The 23,818-nt window shown below is 39.1% G+C and overlaps 1 protein-coding gene and 1 long non-coding RNA gene across 3 annotated transcripts in view; one reads left to right on the top strand and one right to left on the bottom strand.

The window, feature by feature from the left end:
• Positions 1-23,818, top strand: part of ZNF281 (zinc finger protein 281) — a 236,273-nt gene that overhangs the window by 80,504 nt on the left and 131,951 nt on the right. The window lies entirely within an intron of this gene.
• Positions 12,680-15,510, bottom strand: LOC143680823 (uncharacterized). Of its 2 annotated transcripts, none has more exons than XR_013174195.1 (3): positions 15,444-15,510; positions 13,597-13,695; positions 12,680-12,714 (listed from the first exon to the last, which is right to left on the bottom strand). It is a non-coding gene; the product is annotated as an uncharacterized LOC143680823 (long non-coding RNA). The 2 variants fall into 2 exon arrangements; XR_013174196.1 differs by having other exon boundaries at positions 13,597-13,690; positions 15,444-15,475.

The following is a 23,818-nucleotide window of genomic DNA, read 5'->3' as shown; positions in this document are numbered from 1 at the left end:
GAATGGAGCCTGTCTCCTCTGAGTCCTCCTTAAAAGGCTTCCCAGGATTGCATTTAGCGTCACTAATTGCAGAAGACACTCCCCCTTGGCTGATTACAAATGGAATCAGCTGTGGATGTAGCTGATGTGATCATGACCTAATCTTATGAAATGTCCTCATTGCAACAGACAGGCCAGCGCTTGCCCAATCAGATGAACAGGTACCACAACTTGGCCAAGTTGACACCTGTCCCTAACCATGACAATCAGTTATCTACTACTGTGGAACAATATTACCACAAACTTAGTGGCTTAAAACGACATATGTTATCTTACAGTTTCTGTAGGTCCTACTGCAACTTAACTGGGTCCTTGGGAAGGCTGCAAATGTTAGCCAGGGCTGTGTTCCCATCTGAGACTTGACTGGGGAAGGTCTGCTTCCAAACTAACATGGTTGTTGGCAGAACTCAATTCCTTGCAAGAATATATCATATATCTATATCTATATCTACTTATATCTATATCTATATCCATACCCATACCTATATTTATCTAATGTATCTGATGTTTCCAGGGCTGGCATCTCATCATTATTTATTCTGCCTTTTCCAATCTCAGGTGGCGATTCATAGGGCACAGAGACTAGACATGCCTCATTTGAATGAAAAAAAGTTGAGTGCCAAAAATGAGTGAGTGTAAGCATGTAATGTAGCTGGCATTGATATTATGCATTGTATCATAACCTAAAGAAAAAGTGGATTCTCCCTGTCTGTCTACAATGTGTCGAATTTGATGAACAGGTTTTTACCATATTTGGAGAATATAGTTGAGGCAGTTCGACCTAAAGCATAGGTCTTGAGTAAGGTGACTATGCATTCTGGTTTGTTCAGGACAGTTCCAGTTTCCATTTGTCCTACTATAATTGTTACTAATGCCCCATTTCACTTTCTACAGTGTTGGGTTTGCACAGAACATTATATGGTTACCCTAGCTTTGAAGCGTCTCTCGTATTCATTTGGAAAGCCTTGGAACAGACCATTGTCAAGAGATAGTCCACTATCCCCTGGAACTGAAGCTTAGAGAGAGAAGCTCTGTGACAGCTGAGTAGGAGAGCTGTATCATATATGTATTTATTAAGATACCATGAACAGAAGCAGGAATTTTGACTGAATGTGTGCTTCTGAAATCCACAATTAAAGTATTATGGGGTGGGGTGGGGAGAGGTGGGTGCAAGGATAGTTCAATGGTAGAATTCTCTCCTGCATGTGGGAGACCTGGGTTTGATTCCCAGTCCATGCACTTCCCCCCAAAACAAACAAGCAAAACAAACAAATAAACAAAAATGCAACAAATGGTGCTGCAATAATGAGATACTCAGAAAAATAATGCAATGTGACCCCACCATACAGTATACGCCCCCCCCCCCCAAAATTGTATTATAGGTACTGATTTGCCATTGAGCTGTTTCTAATATGGGCACCTCTATGTTGTGCTCTAGGGATATTCTTAATAAATCCAGGATTCACTTAATCATTGATCAAGTTACAGATTAATTGAGGAGCTCTAACTGCCAGTTAGTAAGAAATACAAGTGAGAAAGGGATCAGAAGAAACTTAGAATTTGAAGCCATGTTGGAACAAAGAAGAAAGGTACCAAACGGAGTATATGGAGAGCAAGTGTGACATGCAAGGGCTTTGGGCATGGAGCCGTGATGGAGGTATGTGGAAGTCCTGGGGGCCCTTCTGACTCTTCTCTTTGCTGTCCTTCCTTCCTCTTCTTTAGAATTGGACTAAAAACTACATTCAAAGAAAAGGAAAAGAAAGGAAGTAGAGAACTGGGGTGCGACTGAGGACATGCAAGACTATGAGAAAGGTGGTATAATGTAGTGTCTTTATGGGCAAGAGCTCTGGAGACAAACTACCTGGATTTGAATCTTGACTCTTCCTTTGATAGTAGTATATGCTTGGATGAGGTACGGTGCCTCAGTTTCATCATCCATAAAATAGTAGTATGCTAAACTGTGAGGATTAAATGAGAGAGTGCATGTGATATGCCTAGGACAGTCCCCAGACACAGCAAGCTCTCAGTCAAGATTGGCTTCCATAATAACATTTGTTGAGCACCTACTATTTATCATGGGCTTTGAATATATTATGCAATTTCATACAATGAACTAGATAGTTTCTTCATTTTATAATTGAGGAAACTGAGGCTCAGGGATTACATAATTGGCCTTGTTGACTACTGAGAGGTGTAGCAGGATTTGTGCTCAAATCAGCCTGGCTCAATTCAGTGCTGTTCTCCCACACCAGTTCTCCTAGTCTGTACCATTGCTGTATGCCCAGTATCTCGAGCATTGCCTGGCACTCAGGGGCCCAGTAAATATGTGTGATTGACCACATGTCTCCTCACTCTGATTGTTATTCTGTTTCTTGGGCATTTGCTTATTGGATTCACATTACTACCCTTAGCTCATTAGTATACTGCTTCTTGTCTTTAAGGCTGTGTTTGTGTGTTGCCAATCCTCCAGCCAGAGGGGAATTTTCAGTAGGCAAGGATTTCCTTGTATTCCATAATGCAGAGAGCTAAACCCTGTATGTTAAGTGCCTAAATAGCACTTTCTAGCAAGATTGTTTATAACATCCAAAGATGAAGTGTCCTGCCTTTCTTTCTTTCTTTTTTTTTGGTAGCAATTGGTAGACTTTAATATTCAAGAAAAATGAAGTCCATCATACACATTAAAAATATAGGAAATTTCATGCAGACATGAATCTTCCAATTCCAACTTTGTGATAACTTTTAGAATGATGGTTACAGATAAATACAGTACTTTGTTTCTTTTAAAGATTCAGAGATCAAATGCACAATTGGCTAGCGGATCCATCTTAACTAGGATCAAATATACAAAACTCCACATTGGCATCTCGGCCAGAAATGAATATCTGGCATGCTTAAATGGCTGTTGCCTGCTTTTGTTTTTGACGACTGTGCGTTCAGAGGAAAGCGCACTGGACTTAGGGTTGAAGTCCCTTAGCTTCCGGGGCCTCTGCTTTCTCATATATGCCCCCACCGAATTTAGGTCTTGGTACAGTTAGAAGAACCGGCATATCTTAAAGGCATTATTTTTGTAGAGAACGATTAAAATAAAGAAGAGGGCGGGCCATGGTGGCTCAGCAGGCAAGAATGCTTGCCTGCCATGCCAGAGGACCCGGGTTCGATTCCCGGTGCCTGTCCATGTTAAAAAAATAAATAAATAAAAAATAAAATAAAATAAAGAAGAATCTCTATAGAATTTGTTAGTGAAAAACAATATTTGGTACAGAACCTGAGTTGCCAGTTTTAATATACAGAGTTTCAAAAGAATATGTTCAGTAAGATCTTGTTTTTGTATCTTAAAGTGTTTATATGCATAGGAAAAAGCTGAGTTCAGTTGTTATCTCTGAGTGATGAGATTTATGGGTAATTTTGTCTTCTTAGTTTTGCTTATCTACATTTCCTAATTTTTCCATCATGAGCGGTTTTTTTTGGGGGGGGTACTTGATTGACTCATTTTAAAAAAGTTGTTAAAAATACCAAATTGAATGTTTGTGATTTAGACTCTGATATTTTAGTTGACACTTGAGGACCATTATTGGGACTATCTGATATTGTACAGTGATGTGTCTAGGTGATTGCGTAGTTCATACACGCTAACAGAATTAACCGCATTGACTTCCTGTCACAGTTTGATGAAGAGGTTTGATTTTTCCTCTATCCTGGCTTCTGGTGTGTATCTGGTGATAGGATATCAGGCCTGTATGGTTTTGCCTGCAGAAAACTAAGGTCTTCTGGACTCCACCTGTCCCCACCCTTGTGTTGTGTGAAGAGAGGTCATTATAATAAGATAAATTAGTGAGTTCACTTTTTTTTTTTTTCCCTCATGGGCAGGCACCGGGAATTGAACCTGGGTCTCTGGCATGGCAGGTGAGAACTCTGCCTGCTGAGCCACCATGGCCTGCCCTTAAGTTCACTTTTAAGCAAGGATAAATACATTACACAGGACTATAATAGATTCAAAAGTGATGTGATGTAGTCTATGACCCTTTGGGTTTAATATTCCTTGGAGAGTTTTTCAGGTTCTCCTCAGTTTGGCCTTTTCAATTTATGCTTACTCATCAAAAGACATGATTTCTAAATTATGGAGGAATAATGCATATTCATTCTTACTTCTCCTTCTTTTCAAACTAGAGGTCATTCAAAGTCCCCTTGTTTAATGATCATGCCACTCGGCCTTTATGATGGTTCAGTTCCTTTTGTAAAATTCTGTGGCTCTCAATCACCCTGGTCGGTGACAGGCTGAGGTTCTCTCCGCTTGCGCATTTGTTACTACTTCTTTGTATTGAACTCAGTAGTCTCGAAATGCTTTTGCCCATCTATACGTCTAATATTGAAAGTTGAGAAAAATATGAGAAATCTGTTTTATCCCTTGTCTAAAAGTTCTTGACTGGGGGAGATTTTGCTCCTTCCTGCCCCGTGGCCTCATCCCCCCCACCCAGGGGACATTGGGCAATGCCTGGAGACCTTTTTGGTGGCCACAACAGACAGAGGGGTGCTACTGACATCTTATGGGTCGAGGACAGGGATGATGCTAAACATCTTACAATGCACAGGACAGCCCCACAATACAGAATCATCCAGCCCAAAATGTCAGCAGTGCTGAGGCTGAAACACTTGGTTTGAATATATCCAAAGGAGTATGACTATAATGGCGATTTTATGTTCACCATCATCCATTTAGAAAGTACTCGAATAAATTCTTCTATAATGTTCCTTTTTCTCCTTGAAACTATATTTCAATTCCTATCCATGCCCCCCCAGTTTATCCTGATGAAATATCTTTATGCTTGAAAGCATTATTAATGACCATGTAATTCTCTGCTACAAAAACATATATTGAAATTTTTTTTTTCCAAATGTCTCATGATATTTTCTTCTGGATTGAGGTAGCATTAGTATGAAATTGATCAAAGTATACATATATTACAACATTTGATAGATGATTTTTAAAAATTTATTTATTAATTTAAAAAATTAACAACAAAAACATTAACATGATCATTCCGTTCTACATATATAATCAGTAGTTCTCAATATCATCACATAGTTGCATAGTCAGCATTTCTTAGAACATTTGCATCAGTTCAGAAAAAGAAACAAAAAGACAACAGAAAAAGAAATAAAACCAAAACAGAAAAAAAAAGATTATACATACTGTACCCTTTACCCCTTGCTTTCATTGATCACTAGCATTTCAAACTAAATTTGTTTTAACATTTGTTCCCCCTATTATTTATTTTTGTTCCATATGTTCTACTCATGATAGACGATTTTTGAACACAGAAATCTTTGGACTGAAATGCATTTCTTAACGGGATGAATTGGGGAGAAAACTTCAGGGGCTCTGTAAAATAGGTGTGCTTTTTGAAGCAAGGTTGGGGAATTGCAAATGGGAAAGGAGAATAGAAAAATGAGAGTTGCCACAATATTTTCTCAGGCGGATCAATTTTAGGAAACAAAACCTATGAATGTTGAAGGTTTGGGAATGGATTTCCTTAAAGCTATCCATGCCCACATACCCTTTGCAAAGTCTTCAATCCACAGAGGAATATTCGTGTCTCAGCTTGATTTAACTCATTTTGGGTCTCCGAGTAACTTAGCAACTCTTTTCTTTTAATGACTCAGACTGTTTTTGCCCATAGCTAATGCACCTAAAGAAATGTACCTAAAGAAAGCTAAGGCCATGCATATTATGAATACCTTATAAAGTAAGCAAGTTAGAGCTCCTCACGGGAGCATCCTGCTCGTGGAGGTGGGAAAGTATCATAGATGAGAATGTCCGTGCTGGGGTCAGGCACGCTGTGTGCTCTTACTCTTCTTCATCACCCCGAGCTGGGTGATAGGGCGCAGTTTTCTTACCATTGGGTTGTTGCGGGATTTAAATAGAGTCGTGCAGGCAAAGCACTCAGTGCACTGCCTGACATATTCTAAGCACTCAATACGTTAGCTGTTATCTCTAGGTATTGTACAGTTTGCCTCAAGGAAGGAGCACTGGAAAGGCAATAGAATACTTTTTTTCAGCCTTATTCCTTATATCCTTTTGTGCGCAAATCATCATACTAGACTGTCCTGATTTTATGGACAGCGGTAGGTCTTTGATAGTTCTGTTGCCTGTGCATCTGGAGTGCCTAGAACTGGCAGACACCTGCAGTGTGTTCTCATGTTCTGGAAACTCTGTAGGAACACCTTCTGTTAGGATGGACCTCTGAATGCCTGAAGGTATTTTTTGTGTTCTCAGACCACTGTCTCGGAGTTGCACGATGAGGAGGGACAAGCATTTGGAGTCTCCTACAGGATCCCTTACATAAGACATAAGCGAAGGCATGACTCCGAGCAACAATACCAAAGCACCTTAATCCTTGTATTGACAACTGTTCTATTGGGTTACACAGTTTTAATCCCAGAGGAGTTGTCTCTTGACATTAAACTGTCCAAACAGTATTTATATCTGCGGCTGCCCTGCAAGATCACTTAACCCTGCACAGCCGTTTAAAAGTAGTTAATGACAGAACCGGCATGGCTTGCCCCTTATGAATGATCACATAAGTTCGACCTGTGCTGTCACGCTTTATGGAGGAAGGCAGTTTGTCCATAGCTCTCTTCAACCACAGCAGGTAATTTGAAATGAAATGAGACAGTTTCTACAAGCAGATTGATTTGGGAATCTTGCCTGTTCTTCCCTTTGACCCTTGACAAGTTGACACTACAAAGATTGTGACTTTAAAAAATGATTGGGTGCAAATACATTTAGGTAGATGATTTACTGTGTACCAAAGCAAGGACAGTGCATTTAGAGGAAAGCTGTGAGGGAAGGTAATTGTAAACTTTAACAACTCGTGTTTTATGTTTCTGTATCTTATTAATTATCTTACCAGGTGAATCTACTGATAACCCTCGAACAAGTAGTTTATATTTCTGGTAAGAGACTAGAGGTCCAATTTCCTGGTAGGAGACTAGGGACCCAATTTCAAGATTTTAAGAGATATATTTATGATAAACTTATTAAAAGTTATAGATTCAGTTTTTTATTTTGGTTGAAAACCAAAGCTTGTATATAAGGAAAAGAAATTGAATTCTCTTTTGTGGATCTCATTTTTTCTTTTTCTGTTTTTTTTTTGGTCGGGGTGGTAAATATAGTTAAGTATATATAGGAGGAAACATTGTGATTAAAAGTATGATAGATTTGATTTGTGATAATCAAGGACTTACTAACTAGGTATACAAGAAAAGAAAACCAAATCAAATATGCATTAGCAGATATTTTTTTCAATCCTTTGTAGGATTTTCACAGTAAATATTATGTAATATTAAACAAATATTTTCTGTATTATTTTACTTCATTATTATGCAATTTTCCTCTTAGATGTGAAGTTTCATCATGAATAGATGTCTCAGAAATGCAATTTAAAGATCAACTGTTCCCAAAACAACAATAGAAAAGACAGACTGGAAGGTTATTTTTTAAAAAGCTATCTCAGTTAATAATTACATAATATTTATGCCTAGGCTATTTTAAACATATGGTGTGATAGAATTGTTAATGTTTAATGTTTGAATTTGAGTCAAACTATTGGTACTCTTTAACATTTGCAATAGAAAATATCCACAATGTAAGGTTTGTAAAACTAGGACTACTCGCTGAAGCTTTTGTGTTTCCCTTTATTCTACCCACTTAGTTTGAAATATAATTTTGAAGATGCTAGTAAAAAATATAAAAAACTCCCTATTGGTGTCCGTTTAAATTATTTACTACCCTTTTGAACCGTATCTTCATTGAACTATGTTAAAGTATTTTGCTGAAATGTTTCTTTATGTTGTCCATTGGGTTTAATAGACGTGCCGTTTAATAAGCTCTCTACCTGTAAGGATAGACTATTTGACCTCTGTGACCTGCCACTGGTAGACATAGTATAAGATTGCTTTGTGAAATAAAGCTGTCGGTAACATCAACAAAATAAAAAATGATCGTATTCCAATACTCTCTGCTGAGTACTATGACAGCGCTGAAATATGGAATAAAATTGAAAGTAGATTAGTTTTGGGTCTTAAGTCATGTTTTGACAAGATATAAGAGAGGAGAACATATCTTTGAACTTTTAGTTTTAAAGTTTTTTAATGAAAATATTTATCATTTTGTAAGGTTTCTTCTTTCTTTATCACATCTCGGCTGTATAACCTTAAAACAATCCGTTCTCTTATTGTGAGGGATATAAATACTGTTCTATCTTTATATTAAATATCATAAAGGAGACATACACAGTACAAGATGGCTTGACACTTGTAAGTTAAGGAGTGTCATGCTAATAAAAAACCTTATTGAAGAGGTTGGAAAATCAGTCATTAATAAGCCACATATTTTTAGGGTATGTAAAGCATGTAAATACTGTAGACAAGCAGGCTGCTGATTTTTTGTTCCCCTTTTGAAATGCTTTGAGTCTGAAGAGGAAGGATAAATATGTCAGGAAGGAGAAAACCTTGCTGGTGATAGCTTTCAACTTAAAGGAATTTGAAAATTGACGCAGCATGCAGATTGTGAAATTATTTCTTTCACCTCTCTGGTTATATATTAATCAGATGAAATCATGCCCAGTGAGTGGCATTGATGGCCAGCAGAGAGCGTGGACTGAGTACAGTAACCTTCTCCTTCAGGAATTTGCAAACATCCTGTGTTGCCAAATGGGAGCTTGTGGAGCTCTTAAAAACTCTATACCTATTTCCTCTTCATTCCATGTGCAGACAGATTACAAAGAGGGAGGTTAAATGGCTCTCTGCCTTTGTCTCAGAATGAACTTTACTCCTTCCAAATTCTTTCCCTTTAAAAGACAGGATGCAGGGCGGGCAATGGTGGCGCAGGGGCAGAGTTCTCGCCTGCCATGCCAGACGCCTGGGTTTGATTCCTAGTGCCTGCCCATGCGAAAAAAACAAAGAAAGAAAGAAAAAAAGGAAAGTAAAAGACAGGATGCAAATTTTCTACACACAGGTCTAGGAATTGCTCTTGCTTCACCACCACGCAGCAGCCTCCCGGCAAATTCAGGGCAAGGCAGACAGAGCCTTCTAACCAGGACTTCTTTTAAAACAAGTCTAAACTGACTTTTCCATTTTTCTAACAAATGTTAATTACATGATGACATAGGGCTGAAACCATGGTCGTTCCTTTATGGACTCTGTTTTTAATTTATGAGAAAGGTAATCCTTTGTCCCAATATTAAAATTTCCACAAAGTCTGAGATTTAAAAGCTAATGATTATATTGATTAAAGGTTCTGAAATAAGTTTTCACAGGGTTCCAAACCATCTCTTTTGAGATACTTTAAAGTTGTGACAAAAGGGAGAAATTTACATGTTAGATGAATATTAAATATAACTATGTTTCTTAGTGGTTGAGGTATATGCCAAAAGTGTACGGAGGTATTGTACTATCACCTCTTAAGTTGTTCCATTACATGGTGCTAACCTTGACTTTGCTAAATAGTATCTTTAAATAGAACAGTGAATTATTGTGGTCATTAGGTTGGTGTCATTTGTCATCATTGGTGTAGGCTTGACTCCTGAGTACAGAAGCTTGTTAAGTACCTATATAGTCATCAGCAAGGAAGATCAAATCTACATGTGTATTTTATTCATGGTTTTCTGTCACACGTGAAGATGTCAGATGAAGGAAGGGCTCTGAACCTCTTGGGAAGGCTCAGAGGTTTAGCATGTGCTCCTGATTCCTGGAGGGCAGGCAGTAGCCACAATCTGGGAAACAGTGTCCTTGGCAGCTTGGAGTCAGAACAAGGCAAGGAAAAGAGGTGGCTGTGCATAGGGAAACATAGCAGAAAATCAGAGGTGAGATGAATTTTAGGATTCTCAGAGATGAAAAAAGAAATATCAATAGAAAATGAGCAGCAATTATGACAGATGATAGGGAAGGACTTTGAGTCAGTCCCCTATGAAGCTATCTATTGAAATAGGGTAGCGGACGGAATGCTCACAGTGAAATTCTGTATGAGAAAGCACTCATTTGGACATCAGACAACTTGGGGTTCAAGTGTCAGTTCTGACACTTAATAGCCATGGTACCTTAAGGAAGGATGGGAACCTTCTTCTTTTTTTTTTTTTCACATGGGCAGGCACCGGGAATTGAACCCGGGTCCTCTGGCATGGCAGGCAAGTATTCTTGCCTGCTGAACCACTGTGGCCCGCCCGGGAACCTTCTTAATGTCAGGTTTTCAGTCTGTAGAATGGAAATAAGACCTAGATGGCTGACTTGTATGTGAATTAAATGAAATAACCCAGTCAAAAGTGCATGGCATGGTGGCTGATACAGGACAACTGACCAACAAATACTGGTGGCCTTCTCTTCCCTTGTCTCCATTCTGAATTAGGACGACAACCTCTTCTTCCACATAATGAAGTCCATCCCATTCTTACGAAAGAAAGTGTTCTGGGAAAAGTATTTTCTCCTTCAGTAAACCAAAATTTCTGATTCTAATTTCAGTTACTCCAGTTATTTGATTTTAAAAATGTGGAGTAGTACCTTAATGCCAGTAAATTTTAGAGATGAGTTGTACTGTGATTTTGTGATGAAGCTGGAATTAACTTTGTTTTAAAAACCATGGGTATCTTAGCTATGATATAAATTAATATTCTTGCCAGGAGTATGTAAGTGAGAAGGTGAAATAACTTTCTGGTTTGGCCTCTTTTATTTGTTTTGGCCATTCCTGAAAAATACAATTTGGTGGAAAAAGAAATTTTCCTGAAGCAATAAGTTGCAATAAGATTCATGCTCTCAAGGAATTTACAATCTAGTTAAGAAGAAAATACATGCCTATAAAAAGTTCAACTAAATCTGGAGTGAAGAAGACGAAGGAATATTGCTATGAGGATTTTGCAAAAATATTGAACTGGGCTTTGGAAATGAGCCATATTTCGAATGCAGGAGGGAGGTGTGAGCATTTTTGGGCAGAAGGGTGACCAGGAGAGGTAGGAAGGGTGTGATCATTATAATGGGGAATACCTATCCTGAGAGGTGCCCATGCCTTCAGCAGATGAGGTGAGGGGCTGCAGGAGCTCCTGGTAATCTCAGCTATAGCCTACAGGGTGTTTGCCTTGCTGGGACTGAATTTGAGGTATTATATGGACATTATTAACCTCATCATGATCTAGAAGTGCTGAAACAGCAAGACGGTTGAACGTTCTAGTAAGGAAAGGCAAATGATTTCAGTGGAAACAAAAGTAAGAATAATTTTTTTTTAATGGTGAGCAGAGACATATGTTGCATGTGGTTAAGGGATAAAGTCCTCAGTTGGGCCATAAACTCAGTATGCCACAAGGTTCAGACAATAAACTTGAGAGTTCACATCACAATGACTGTAGAACCCTTTAGAGAATCTTCTTTATCACCATTAAAGTCCAAGGATGATGATGAAAATGATGATAATAATCTTAATGATACATATACATGCTCACTACGTGTCAGACACTGTTCAATGTGATTATCTGTCATCCATCTATCTACATACATGCCCATTTAAACTGCATAACAACCCTATAAAATAAGTATTATTATTACCACTATTTTATAGATGAAGAAACTGAGGAGCAGAGATGTTACTTAACCTGCCTGTGCTCACACAGTATGTGGCAAAACTCAGACTGAAGACCAGGAAGTCTGCCTTAAGAGTTCATGATTATTATAAAACATGGCATGAAGTAATGTTTTGCGATTCACCCAGTTATTCAGTCTTTCCACTAACTAACCAATCGCACATTTATTGGGTATCTACTAATGCCAGGTACTGTGCAAGACATTGGAGCTAGAGTTGGGACTTGGGGACCAAAAGTACACCTTGTCTTCATGAAGCTTAGAGATAAATGGGAGATCAAATAATCAAATAAGTGATCATAAAATTGCAATGGGAAGGAGAGGTGCAAGGTGCTAGGAGAGCTCAAAAGAGGGGAATGTGTCCTAGTAAGGGAAAACCACTTTGAGAAAATATAGTTTGAGGTGGGATCCAAAAGATGAATAGGAGTTAACCAGGTGGAGAGGAGTGGAGCAGTAGGTGCAGCAAAGCCCCTGTGATGGAAGAGTCAAGGCAGAAGAGTTTAGAGAAGGTCGTTGTGATGAGTTAGGGAGAGCCTAGTGCCAGAAGAGGCTGAGCCATGCAGAAAGGCCTTGTGGGCTATGGAAAGGAATCTGTTGTTTATCCCAAGATCAGTAGAAGCCAATTGAAGCGTTTTCAGCATGGGGGCAGAGGGGCAGGACTTGAGCTTCACATTATTCCTCGTCCTGCAACATGGAAAATGGATTTGAGATGGACTTGAGGTGGAGGTGGTGTGATGAGATATGGGACCACTACAGCCCCTCAGGAGAGATTTGATATTGCTCAAACCCCAGTGAGACAATGGGTGTGGAGAGAAGTGGGCAGATTCAAGAGATACTTAGGAGGTAATATCTACCTAGATGAATTAAATAGTGGGAGGCAAAAGATGATCCCTGGGTTTTTGATTTGCAAAGCTCATTGATTGTGGTGCCATCTCTTGTGATGGGGACATGGGAAGGAGACCATGATGGTTTTCTTCTGAGAAAGTTCATAATCATTTTTAATGATGACAAGAAGAAAGCCATAAATATCTTTGGGCAAAATTTTTATAAGAACTGAAAAGAAACAAGAAGAGTGAAAATTAATAGCATGTTCAACATCCACTTTTCTCTTATAAGACTTAGTGTTATACAAATGTACTCACCTTATTCCTTGTATAGTGCCACTTTGTTATGTACAAATGCATTTAAAAGTCCTCTTTTGAAACACAACGTGTTACTAAAGAAAGGGGTACTCTACTCTGAGTATAATTGCTTCAATAATGTATTATTTATAGACAAACCTGTATAAGCCACGATTAATTCTTTGTATAATTAACGTATAAACTGCAGAATTTTATTAATGAAAAGGAAACTCAAGCATCACACTGATAATATCAATAATATGCATTTGTAATTACATACTGTAGATAACAGTAAAAGTTACATTTTATTACATTAATAAACTATAAAAACTCTAGAAACAGCCAAGAACTGAGTAGTAGCAACATTAGGGTTCACCGCTTCACCAATTATGAACCTATCAAATTGATGTTAACTGGTAGAAACACAGTGCACGGGTAATCCTTTTTCCTCCAAAGAAAAATGATGATTTATTTTTCAAGATAAAAGATTGCATGTTGATAGAATAACACACCATATGACAATTATGAGAATAGCAGAGAAAAGATAAAAATCAAACTCAATGAGAACAAAAATCAGAATGGATGAACTTCTTATCCCTCCAGGCAAAGTAAGTGCCCAGGTTCTGCCAGTGCATATGTAAAAAATAGCTTGCTTCCCTAAGCAAACAGCAGATGTAAGGGGAATTCATAAAGAGAGTGCTAATTTCATGAAGGGCAAGTATAAAGAGTTCCATGTGCTATTGGAGCAATACCTTGGTCTCACTGATAGGGAAGAGGACCAGTGTGTTGGATGATGGCCTGGACCAGTCCATACCTCTTTAGTATTTTCCAATCACTCCATTAGGAAGGAAACTCAGTGGATTAGCTTGAGCAGTTTCTCTGATGCTCCAAAGACTTGGCCATTCCCTCTTCCCTAGGTAGGAAATGGGAGGAATGACTTCATTTGGGGAGGCCTCCAGGCCTGGAAACAACTGGGACAAAACAACGTAGAGGCAGCTGACTGCTCCTGGCAGCCTGGATGGCTAAAATATTCGTAGAAACACAGAAGACATTTCTAGAAGCCAAACCAACCAATGAGCTACATGCACCTGAGGCATCACCTGGTTCAAAACTCTACTGTGGGAGGATTTTAGATATGAACAATGGAGATACCAAAAACAGAATGTTTCTGCTGGAAATACCACTCAGAATTCCTGGAGAGACATTTCCACGGATTATATTAATTTGGGGATGAAATCCAAGCATTCTCTGCTGCCGGGGAAAGTTTAGATTTTCGTTCGTTTCAATACACTATCGGTTTTGAACTTAAAGTCAGTTGATGCCAAAATTATTCTTCTGAATAAACTTGCATTCTAATCATCTTCTCAAAATGCCCACTTTCTTCCATTTTACAGGATTTCTGTCATAGTAAAAAAAATAATAATAATAAAAAAGAAGTTCTACCAAATTCATAGCCTAGAAAAGGAGTACATGGATTGGCCTCAGGTTCTCCAAATCACCCTAGATTTGTCTACAAAAAAAGTTTGTGTGTGTGTGTGTGTGTACGTGTTTTCTGGGGAAAGGGTCGACAGTTTTCATGATATTCTCCTGTCTATGTGTCTATGAGCCCTCCTGCCCCCATTTAAAAAGCACTGGACCTTAAACATAAATACTGTGTCATGCAACAGTTGAGTTCTTTCCTTTACAGTGATGTATTTCCTTATAAAGCCAAGAGGTGGCAGCACACACATCAGCCTGTAGCAGCCCCATTTTCCAGACCACAGGGGACATTTAAGGGTACATTTTAATGACCTAAGATCCCATGAGTAACCTTGCTTTGCCTTGGACAGATCGTGGTTATAATGTCCCATCAAACTGCCCTAAAATATTTGTGGATGAGTAGGGCAAGATTGAATGAGCAATCCTGGACTTTAAGGTCACAAAAATTGTAAGAGAATCTTTGATACCCTTTTGTTAGGGAGTTGAGCACCATGTGTAGAAAAGCAAAGTCTGATTACTGGTTGAATCAAACACATGCACATACTATAAAATTGAATATAATTTTCTGAACATGATTTTAGCACTTTATTTTACTGAATAGTATCAATTTTTATGTAGTTATCAGCTGTCTTAAGAAATTACCCATTTTGAACAGGAAAACACTTTATTTGGTTCTTCAAGCCAACAGCCAAAAGATCCCTATCAGTTATTTCACTCCTTGGGGGATTGAAAATAACAGAAAAAGGGGAAGTTATTTTACACATGTAGATTCTTAGGTTTTTAAATTTTGACAATTAAATATCACTTTAATTATCCGTGAAATATGAGAAGCCTGGACGTATGGTACAAATTCTGAACAAGATATAAATAGACGGATTTTTTTCTACTTTAAACCTATTCAGTTAGTTCAAATATAGGCCTTCTACGTAGCAGGTTCTGGGCCTCAATATGGCTGATTATAATGAAATTTCTCAAGAGAGACTCATTTGTATATTTTACGTGATACTAGTGTCTTAGTAATGAAATTAAGCCTATGCTTAAATCTTAAACACATCGAGCAACAGATCTTGAAAAATAATCATTTGTCACGCTTAAGTGAAATACATTTTGCTATCATTTCTATTCCTTTTAAGTTTCCATAAAATTCGTAATTATTAGGTAATAGAATGCAAATATACATACCTCATAGTGTCAGACTATTCTACGTGGGAGAAGATGATAGAAAGGATCTGGTGGCATTTGACAAATATCAACAGGAGCAATGCAAATTTTGTGGGTGGAATAGAATTTGAAACTATTTGCCAGCCTGTTTTGGCTCATTTTTCACAGTCCAATTGAAACAGTGAAGCTTCCTGGAAATGGAAAATAATCTCCTACACTAAAACAGGAACAAAATGTTCCTATTATGAATCCTGCTTTTATGAATAATAAGTAATTTTAGGGGAACAGTCAGTTGATCAATTTATTAATCAATTAGTGTTTGTAGAGCACCTTTTTTTTTTTTCCCCCTCAATCCTGGGCTAAGTGTTACGGGAAATTTGAAGCAAATTTAATGCATAATCCCTTAGTTGGATCATGTTACGTCTGTACTTGAATATGTGGAGTCCAAGAAGAAAGTGTGCTTTAGGGAGCCAAGCATGTTCAGGGAAGTCCAAAGGCAATTTGGTAAGTGTTTTAATGAAAATGTTTCTGTCTCACTTCCTGAAGAATCTCTCTGAGAGGGACAAAATGGAACTCCTTTCATTTGCTACCCCCCATTTCCTGTTGGCCCAGGTGCTTGACACACCTGGAGTTCCTTTTATAAAATGTTTTCATTGACTAAAACTTGGTCCAGATGGGCCACCGTGTGAGCAGCCCTTAGGCTCTTAGTTTGACTGCCTTGTTCTCAAGGGCAATGTTTGTGCTCCAGGGTGATGTTTGTGTTTTGTTTTGTTTTTTCATCTTCTGTTAGCTCCACCGCAAAGGAAAGAAAGTACACATATGGCCTGTCAACCATGCAGATCTTTTCAGAGCATAAAGCCTGTTGGGGGCTGTGGCTACCTTTGGAGACAAGGCTGGGGCTCAGGCAGCAGAGGAGGTTTGGACTGTGTGGCTCTTTCTCCTGAGCACTGAATTCGCTTCCAAGAACACCACAGCAGTCGATATTCAGGTGTGGAGGTGATGGTGGTGGGGCTGATGGAGATGCCAAGTCAGCAAACATAAAATGTACCAGATTTTGAGTTATAGTTTCCCTGGGGGAAAAAAGGATGTTCTTGGAATCTTCTTAGTCAGTTTACTTTCATAATTCCAGGGAACTGACGTAGAGATAGTGTCCACTCACCTAGTTATTTAAAGCATCTTTTTTTTTAAACAGTGGATTTATGGAAATTCACAAGCAACAATTAGGGTCACCTTCCTCTTCTTCTTCTTCTTTTTTTTCTTTTCCACTCTTCAGTTCTACAAAGTGTATTTTATAAAAGAAGTGCCACTAGGAACCAACCAAAACAGTCAGGGTGTCCCAGCAGGGACCATAAGAGAACTTGGGAAGATATACCTGTGCCCACAATATTGACCCTGTCCCTGAACTCTCTCCCTGAAAGGCTGAGCACAGCACCCCTCCTAGAGGCCCTGCTGCTTCCAGTTGGGACCATGTCTCTGAAATCTAATAGAAGCAGCTAGAGTTACCTTCCTCTTAATTCTCTAGAAAATTCTCATGCAGCATCTTGACTTATGGTTTTATTTGATCTATATCAGTGATATCCAAAGTGCAATCTTAGAAATACAAGTTCCATAGCATTTTAATAAGCTTGTTCTGTAAAAGTGCTCTATGGGTAAATAAATTTGGAAACTGATGGGCTAAGCTAAATTCAGCAGGCCTCAATGTGATTTGTAAACTTCCCTCAGGGAATGTGCAGCGTTTCCCACCTGTACTTGCTAACCTCCTTTCCTGGGAGGACTTAACAGAATCCTTGCAGGATTGGTGTTCAAAGAATCACACATTGAGTAGCACTTGTTTACAGATCGGTTCATATTTGAAAATACTTTGTTATATAGGAAAAATGAGCATAGGGAAGGCAAAAAGACTGTAGGGGAGTTTATTTGGAAGAGTGAAGGACAAGAAAAGGTGTATCACTGAAAAACCTTTTAAAGTTATGCATTTTATCTTTTGGTCACCAAAATAGTCTAAGGCAGGTTTAAGGTGATGAATGAATACATTTCAAGAAAATTGCATTTAGGATGACAAATTGGTGAAAATATAAAGAAGCACCTAAAATAATGCACATTCCCAGGCACAATTTAAAATGAGGATCTCATTGAGATTCATGTTCGGAAAACATTTTCATTTCTAAAATAGGCTTGATACAGTTGGGGCCTTTTATGTATAGTTTAACAACGAAACCATAACAACAGTGATGTATGAATAGGAAGAGTTTATCTTCTTGAATGGACAAATTAGTCATCCTTAAGTAGTTTTATTTAGGGGGAATCCCTGTGAAGTACTTACATAACGAAAAATAATCCTCCCGTTAGAAAAGAATACTGAGCACAACATTTTCCTCCATTTCACACAAGAATGGAAGGTGCGATGAAAATTGGGGATATGCTAATTCCTCTTTACGATGGCGTGTATCTTCCCAACTCAGTTGTCAGCAGGAAGCCGAGCGGCTGTGGGAGCAGGGCTGAGCCTACAGCTTCTCCATTCTAAACCTGCGCTTGGTGCGATGGTCCGCGGAAACCGAGCAACTCTCGCTTGCTCCCTGCTCCGTGGTTCCAGCTGGCCAAGTCTGGGAGACTCTGGCAGGTCTCTGATTTGGGACTTATTAACAGGCTTACTTAATAAGATCATCGATTAAAAAACAAACACTACGTGCTTCCGAAATATAAGAATTCTTACTAATGAGGAGAATACACAAAACGAAACTGAAGTTCTAATTTTTCCTCCCCTGCGGCGGAGGGGCGTTTGGTGTTAAAATCTGCCTGGTGCGGGATACTCGAATCGTGGTGCTGGGACCCGGGAGGGACCCCTCAAACTCTCTTCTCAGCAAGACTGGATCTGAAAACGGGGAGGGGAAGATCGTTGCCGTGAATGGGTTCCAAACGCACCGGAGGAGAGATCTCCGGGCTTGAACTTTCTTTGGAGAGAGCGTGATTTGAACAGTAATTCTCTGAATGTGTAAATGAAAGTAGCGCTAAAAAAAATGGCAATGTACCTGATAGATTTTTTTTTTTTTTTTTTTTTGCAGTACGAGCGTGTTTCTTTCAGGCCAGAGAGGGTGTCAGATAAGCATATGCTTATATTTGGTTTTCCGTTTGCAAGAGCTCGCCCCCCAGGGGGAGCTAGCCGGCTCAGCGGGTGTACCCGGCGGGGAGCGGCGGCTCTCGGGCTCCCTGCTCCGCGGGCGCGGTGGGGACGCTGCCGCCGGGAGCGCGCGGGCTGCGCCGGCCGCGGACCTGCGCTGCGGTGGGGGTTTCATCTAATATTAATTGCTTCAGCCTCTGGTGGTTTGAGCAGTTTTATTGGCAGGAAGATGCAGGCGGTAGCGCATTATGGGCTAAGGTTTCGGATCGCGCTCACTGGGGAAACAATGGGCTGGATTTTGAGAAAACAAACCCGAGATGTTAATTAGCCGCTAAGGCATTCGGGGCATTTTGCAAATATTAACATAGCCTAGTTGTAAACTCCCTAGGGCAGGGACTTAGTTATTCGTTTTGGTACGCTTTTTTTTTTTATTTATAATGCATTATGGTGCCATTTTGAGTATTAAATAATTCCTTGAGAAAATGTGGGGGAAAAGGGTGATCAATAGAGAAAAAGGAAATTCTTTTTTCCCTCAATCTTACTGTATTTTTTTACAGACATACATGCATCTCAAATATATTTTTAAAGAGGAAGAAAGGTGCTCCACTTTACAGGGGTAACAAAAATGGCACTGGACTAAAAGAGGGAGAGGGTTACCTCTAATAATAGGTGTCACTTACTGAGTGCTTATTTTGTGTCTGGCACAATCTTGTATTATTTTCTTTTAATTAATTTAATCCTCTCAGCGTCCTGGTGAGGTAAGCGGTGTTATCCACCACGTCGCTGGTGAAGAAATGATTTCACTGCCTGCTGGCTGCAGAGCGGTTGTCGGAAATGCAGCCCTGTGGTTTGGGGCCCAGGCTCTCGCCCCCACCACTGCCTCTGGCTGAGCCTGTGGATATCAGTGCTGGAAGCTCCAGGCTGAAGCTCCGGTGTAGCAGCCGCAGCCTACGTTTGAAACCAGCTTCCTTCACTTGAGCTTTGTGCAGGACAAGTTATTTAACCTCAATATCCGTTTAGACATAGCTCTAGGGTTTGCCACGAGAGGAGGGATGTAAAGCAACTCGCCCAGAGCCAGGGAATAGTGGGGGCTTAGATATACGCGCTGGTGGGAGCACTACTTCTTTATTTCTCAGTATCCGGAGATCTGTACCCCACAACCTACAAATATGTTATAAACCAAGTACAGTAAAGAGGCTGTAGAACTTAATTGAGTTTGGACCAGGGCAAGGTACTACTGGGGTTCAAATTCTAGCTCTGCCTTGCTGATCCTGTGACTCTGGGCAAGTTTATTAATTGCTCCTTAGTTTCCTCATATGTAAAACAGAGATAACAAAGCTGTTTTGTTTTTCTTTTTTGCATGGGCAGGCACCAGGAATCAAACCTGGGTCTCCGGTATGGCAGGCAAGAACTCTGCCTGCTGAGCCACCGTGGCCTGCCTTAAAGCTGTTTTGAAAATGAAATATGGTGGTTCTTAGCAAGCACACAATAATTGTTATCTATTGTTTCCCAGTGTGGATGTTGAAATGCAGCATTTTCTCTTCTGTGTCTACAGGAGGGTGAGTCCAGAAGAGAGGTGTTGGGTTTCTGTCTTAGTATCCTGCTCTTCACATCTTGATTTATTTTCGCATCATCTTTTGTGTCTGGTCAGACATTGACACTCTTTCACCCTCTTTCCTATTGGGTTACAGATATTGTTCTGCAATGTCCTTCTGTCTCTTCCTTGCATTCGTTGACCATTTAGCTTCTGCCTTAAGCTGGGTGTTGTGTCTGAGTGGTGAATGTGTGTTTGTTGCAGCATGTGCTTTTTTTTTTTTTTTTTTTTTTTTTTAAAGGAAAGACAGAGAGAAGGAAGGAAGGATAGAAGGAAGGAAGGAAGAAAGGGAAACATTTTCTTGTTTTATTGTATTTTGTTTTTCCGTTTTTTGTTACATGGGCTGGGGCCGGGAATCGAACCGAGGTCCTCCGGCATAGCAGGCAAGCACTTTGCCCGCTGAGCCACCGCGGCCCGCCGCAGCATGTGCTTTTAAGGAGCTTAAATTCCAGAAGGAAAGAAAGACATGGAAATATGTCCTTCCGTATTCCCAGTGTAGGATCTGAGCTGACTTTGGATTGGTAGAATTCCTGAAAGTATGAATTAGACAGAGGCCTTTGAGAGAAGGGAACGACATGGAGGGAGGTCAGTGAAAGCAGGGTTTGGGAAACTTTTTTTCCCCTTTTGGGAATGGTTAAAAGCGTATGTAGGAGACTAGTAAATGATGGGGCTAAGTATGATAAGTGAAGGCCAAAGGGAACTGGTGGGCTGGAGAGCATGGAGAGGTTGAGGTCTGCCAGGGTCTGATGAGGGTGACAAGAAATTTTTTAGAGTGTTTGGTAAATCAGGAACAGTAAAGAGAGTGTGGCCTGAGCTCTTGGAGGGAGGATGGGGTAGAGTTCCAAGTGACAGTAACGGGCGCGGTGGGATGGGGACCGAGGTGCCTCCGCGGGGTTGAGGCTTTCTTTGTGTGGTTGGGCTGCTGCTGAAGCTCCGGGCGGCGGGGTGGGAGGGGCTGGGGGGCGGAGAGATGGAGAACGGGAGAGAGTGAATGAGACTTGCATTTTCATTACCTCTGGGCTTCCCCTGTCCGGGAATCTATTTTCTCTTAGAAGCCGCATTGGAAGATGTATCCAGGTTCTAAAGTACACTCATAAAACCTATTTAATCCACAGTGTTTCACATCACATCATAGGACATAAAGCCAATTAATCCACAGTGCATCATAGCATGCCATAGTACAATTGGAATGAAATACGACAACCAGGCCTTTAGAATATGATTTTCTGTGGAGAAATCATTGCAAACTCCAAATAAACTGCTAAGAACACATGGTGAGTTAAAGACTCTCTGCTGTGAAATGGCTACACGGTGTGCCCAGGGAATGTTTACCTGGAGAATACCTGTTCCATTACACATCACTGGATATGACTTCACTTAGCAAATAAGAAAAGCATTTCTTTGTTCTAGTTTATATTTTACATTTTTTTATGTTTAGATTTAAAAAGACATGGATCCTCTATTGCATTTGCAGGTAATACATTTTTTTCCCTGTGATTGAGGAGAAAATACACTTAATTGCTAGCATTTGTTGTAAATACCAATTTTTGATGATCCGTCTCCTAAAGTGGTTCTGGAATTGTTTTCCTGTTTTGTGATTTTAGAATCTTTTTGGTCAATATGGTTATGAAAGTCGAGTCTTGGGCACTTGTCTGGATAAAAGCTGCATAGAGCTCTTTTTAATTATTGATTTTGTATTGATATATGTTACATATTCACATACCATGTAATTATCCAAAGTGTACAATCAGTGGTTCACAATATCATCATATAGCTGTGCATTTATCATCACCATCACTTTCTTTCTTTTTTTCAATCACAGTATTTTTGAAGGTTGATCCTCTTATACATATATGGCATTTTATTTTTTGCATTATTGTTACCTTTGTCGTTGTTATTAGCAAAAGCAGCATCACACCTAACATTTATTAACTGCCACTGTGTTGTGTGCCGGGCACCATGCCGATGCTGGTTTAATCTTTACCTCTGTACCCAACGAGGCACAGTTGTTTTCAATTTACAGATAAAAAAATGAGACTCAAAATAGTTAATTTCTTCAAAGTTACAGTGTTAGGAAGTATATATATCTCTATCCGGTATCTGTCTAGTTTTCTATCCTGTGTTTTAAAACGGTTTGTTTCATTTTTGAATAAGTGATAGATTCATGGGGTTCAAAATCAGACATTTAAAAAAATTAGACAATTTTTTAAGATCAAAATTTTTTTAAAATGTAAAAATTTCTCTCTCCTACCTTGGCAGCTATTCACCCAGCTCTCAAACACATGCTGTGCCCTTGTTACTATTCTCTCGAGTTTCTTTATACATATACAAATAAAAATAGATTTTTATTTTCTGTCCTTGACAAAAAAAGATAGCATAATCTAAATTTTATTCAGTAACATGCTTCATTTTTTCATTTGCATTGTAATAAAAAATTAATTTTATTAGAGCAATTGTGGAGTTACAGAAAGATCATACAGAAAGTACAGAGTTCCCATATATACCCCTCACACACATATAGTTTCCCTGTTATTAACATTTTGCATTAGTGCTAGGTAATTTGTGTATTTGTTGCAAATGATGAGCCAGTATTATCATAACTATATTATTAATCATGTCTATAGTTTACATCAGGGTTCATTCTTTGTGTTGTAGAGTTCTATGTAGTCAAAATTTTTTTTACTGTGATAACATATGCACAACATACAATTTCCCATTTTAATCACTTTCAAGTGTAAAATTCAGTGTGATAATCACATTCACAATGTTTGCTACCATCACCACCATCCAAAAGTTTTCCATCACCCCAAACAGGAACTCTGAACTCATTAAGCATTAACTCCATCTTTCCATAAGGCTCTTTCCTAAACAAGGTGTAGAGATGAAGCTGGTATTTATATCTGGTAGTCTGCCTCCGAAGCCTGCATTTTTAGTTACTCCAATCATTTGATGCTCATAAAGATATTAAGGACATCTTCCTGTCTTAGTAGAGCTCTCGGATTGTACTCCAAATGCATAAAAATTAGTATGAAATTCTGCCTGCACAAATATATTTCTGGTCTAAGATGTAGATGACGTAGGGCAATGTTGAAAATCACTTGGTACACCAGTTACATTAAAGAAGAATACCAAATTCCAATTGTGAATAATACAGAGAGTTTTATGTCTAGTAGGCTAAGATTTATTTTCTATTTAGGATAGAAAATGAAATGTTTATGTAATGAGTGGCAATTTTTTGTCTTTTCCGTTCAGCATTTTTTTTTGCTTACTGTACCCCAAATTTTTCCTGGGGACCACTCTTAGCTCCTGCAATTCAGGTAAATCTACTACAGCACCTCAAATAAGGATGGAGCGTGTGATTTAGGCCCAAATCAACCTGGACATTACTTTTCCATGACCACACTTTAAGAACTACTGACTTAGAACATCTATTAATATTTTGCAGTGAAATTAGTTTCTGCCAAACACCATTTAAAAGAATGACATTAGACATTGTCCAAGATTATTTTTTGTCAACCAATGACTATTATGGTACATATTCCAGGTAAAGATACCATCTAGACAGTGAAGAATCTGCTCTGATTAAAACTAATGCCGATTGACATTTACCCCTTTCAAGTTGGAAAGGCATATTATGCTTATAATCAAGTAATTACAGATGTGCAAAGTGCTATAAAGGTGAAA

Source organism: Tamandua tetradactyla, chromosome 4 (genome assembly GCF_023851605.1).
Source record: "Tamandua tetradactyla isolate mTamTet1 chromosome 4, mTamTet1.pri, whole genome shotgun sequence".
NCBI lineage: Eukaryota > Metazoa > Chordata > Mammalia > Pilosa > Myrmecophagidae > Tamandua > Tamandua tetradactyla.
The sequence above is the reverse complement of the archived record's forward strand: the minus strand, read 5'-3'. Positions and strand labels throughout refer to the sequence as shown.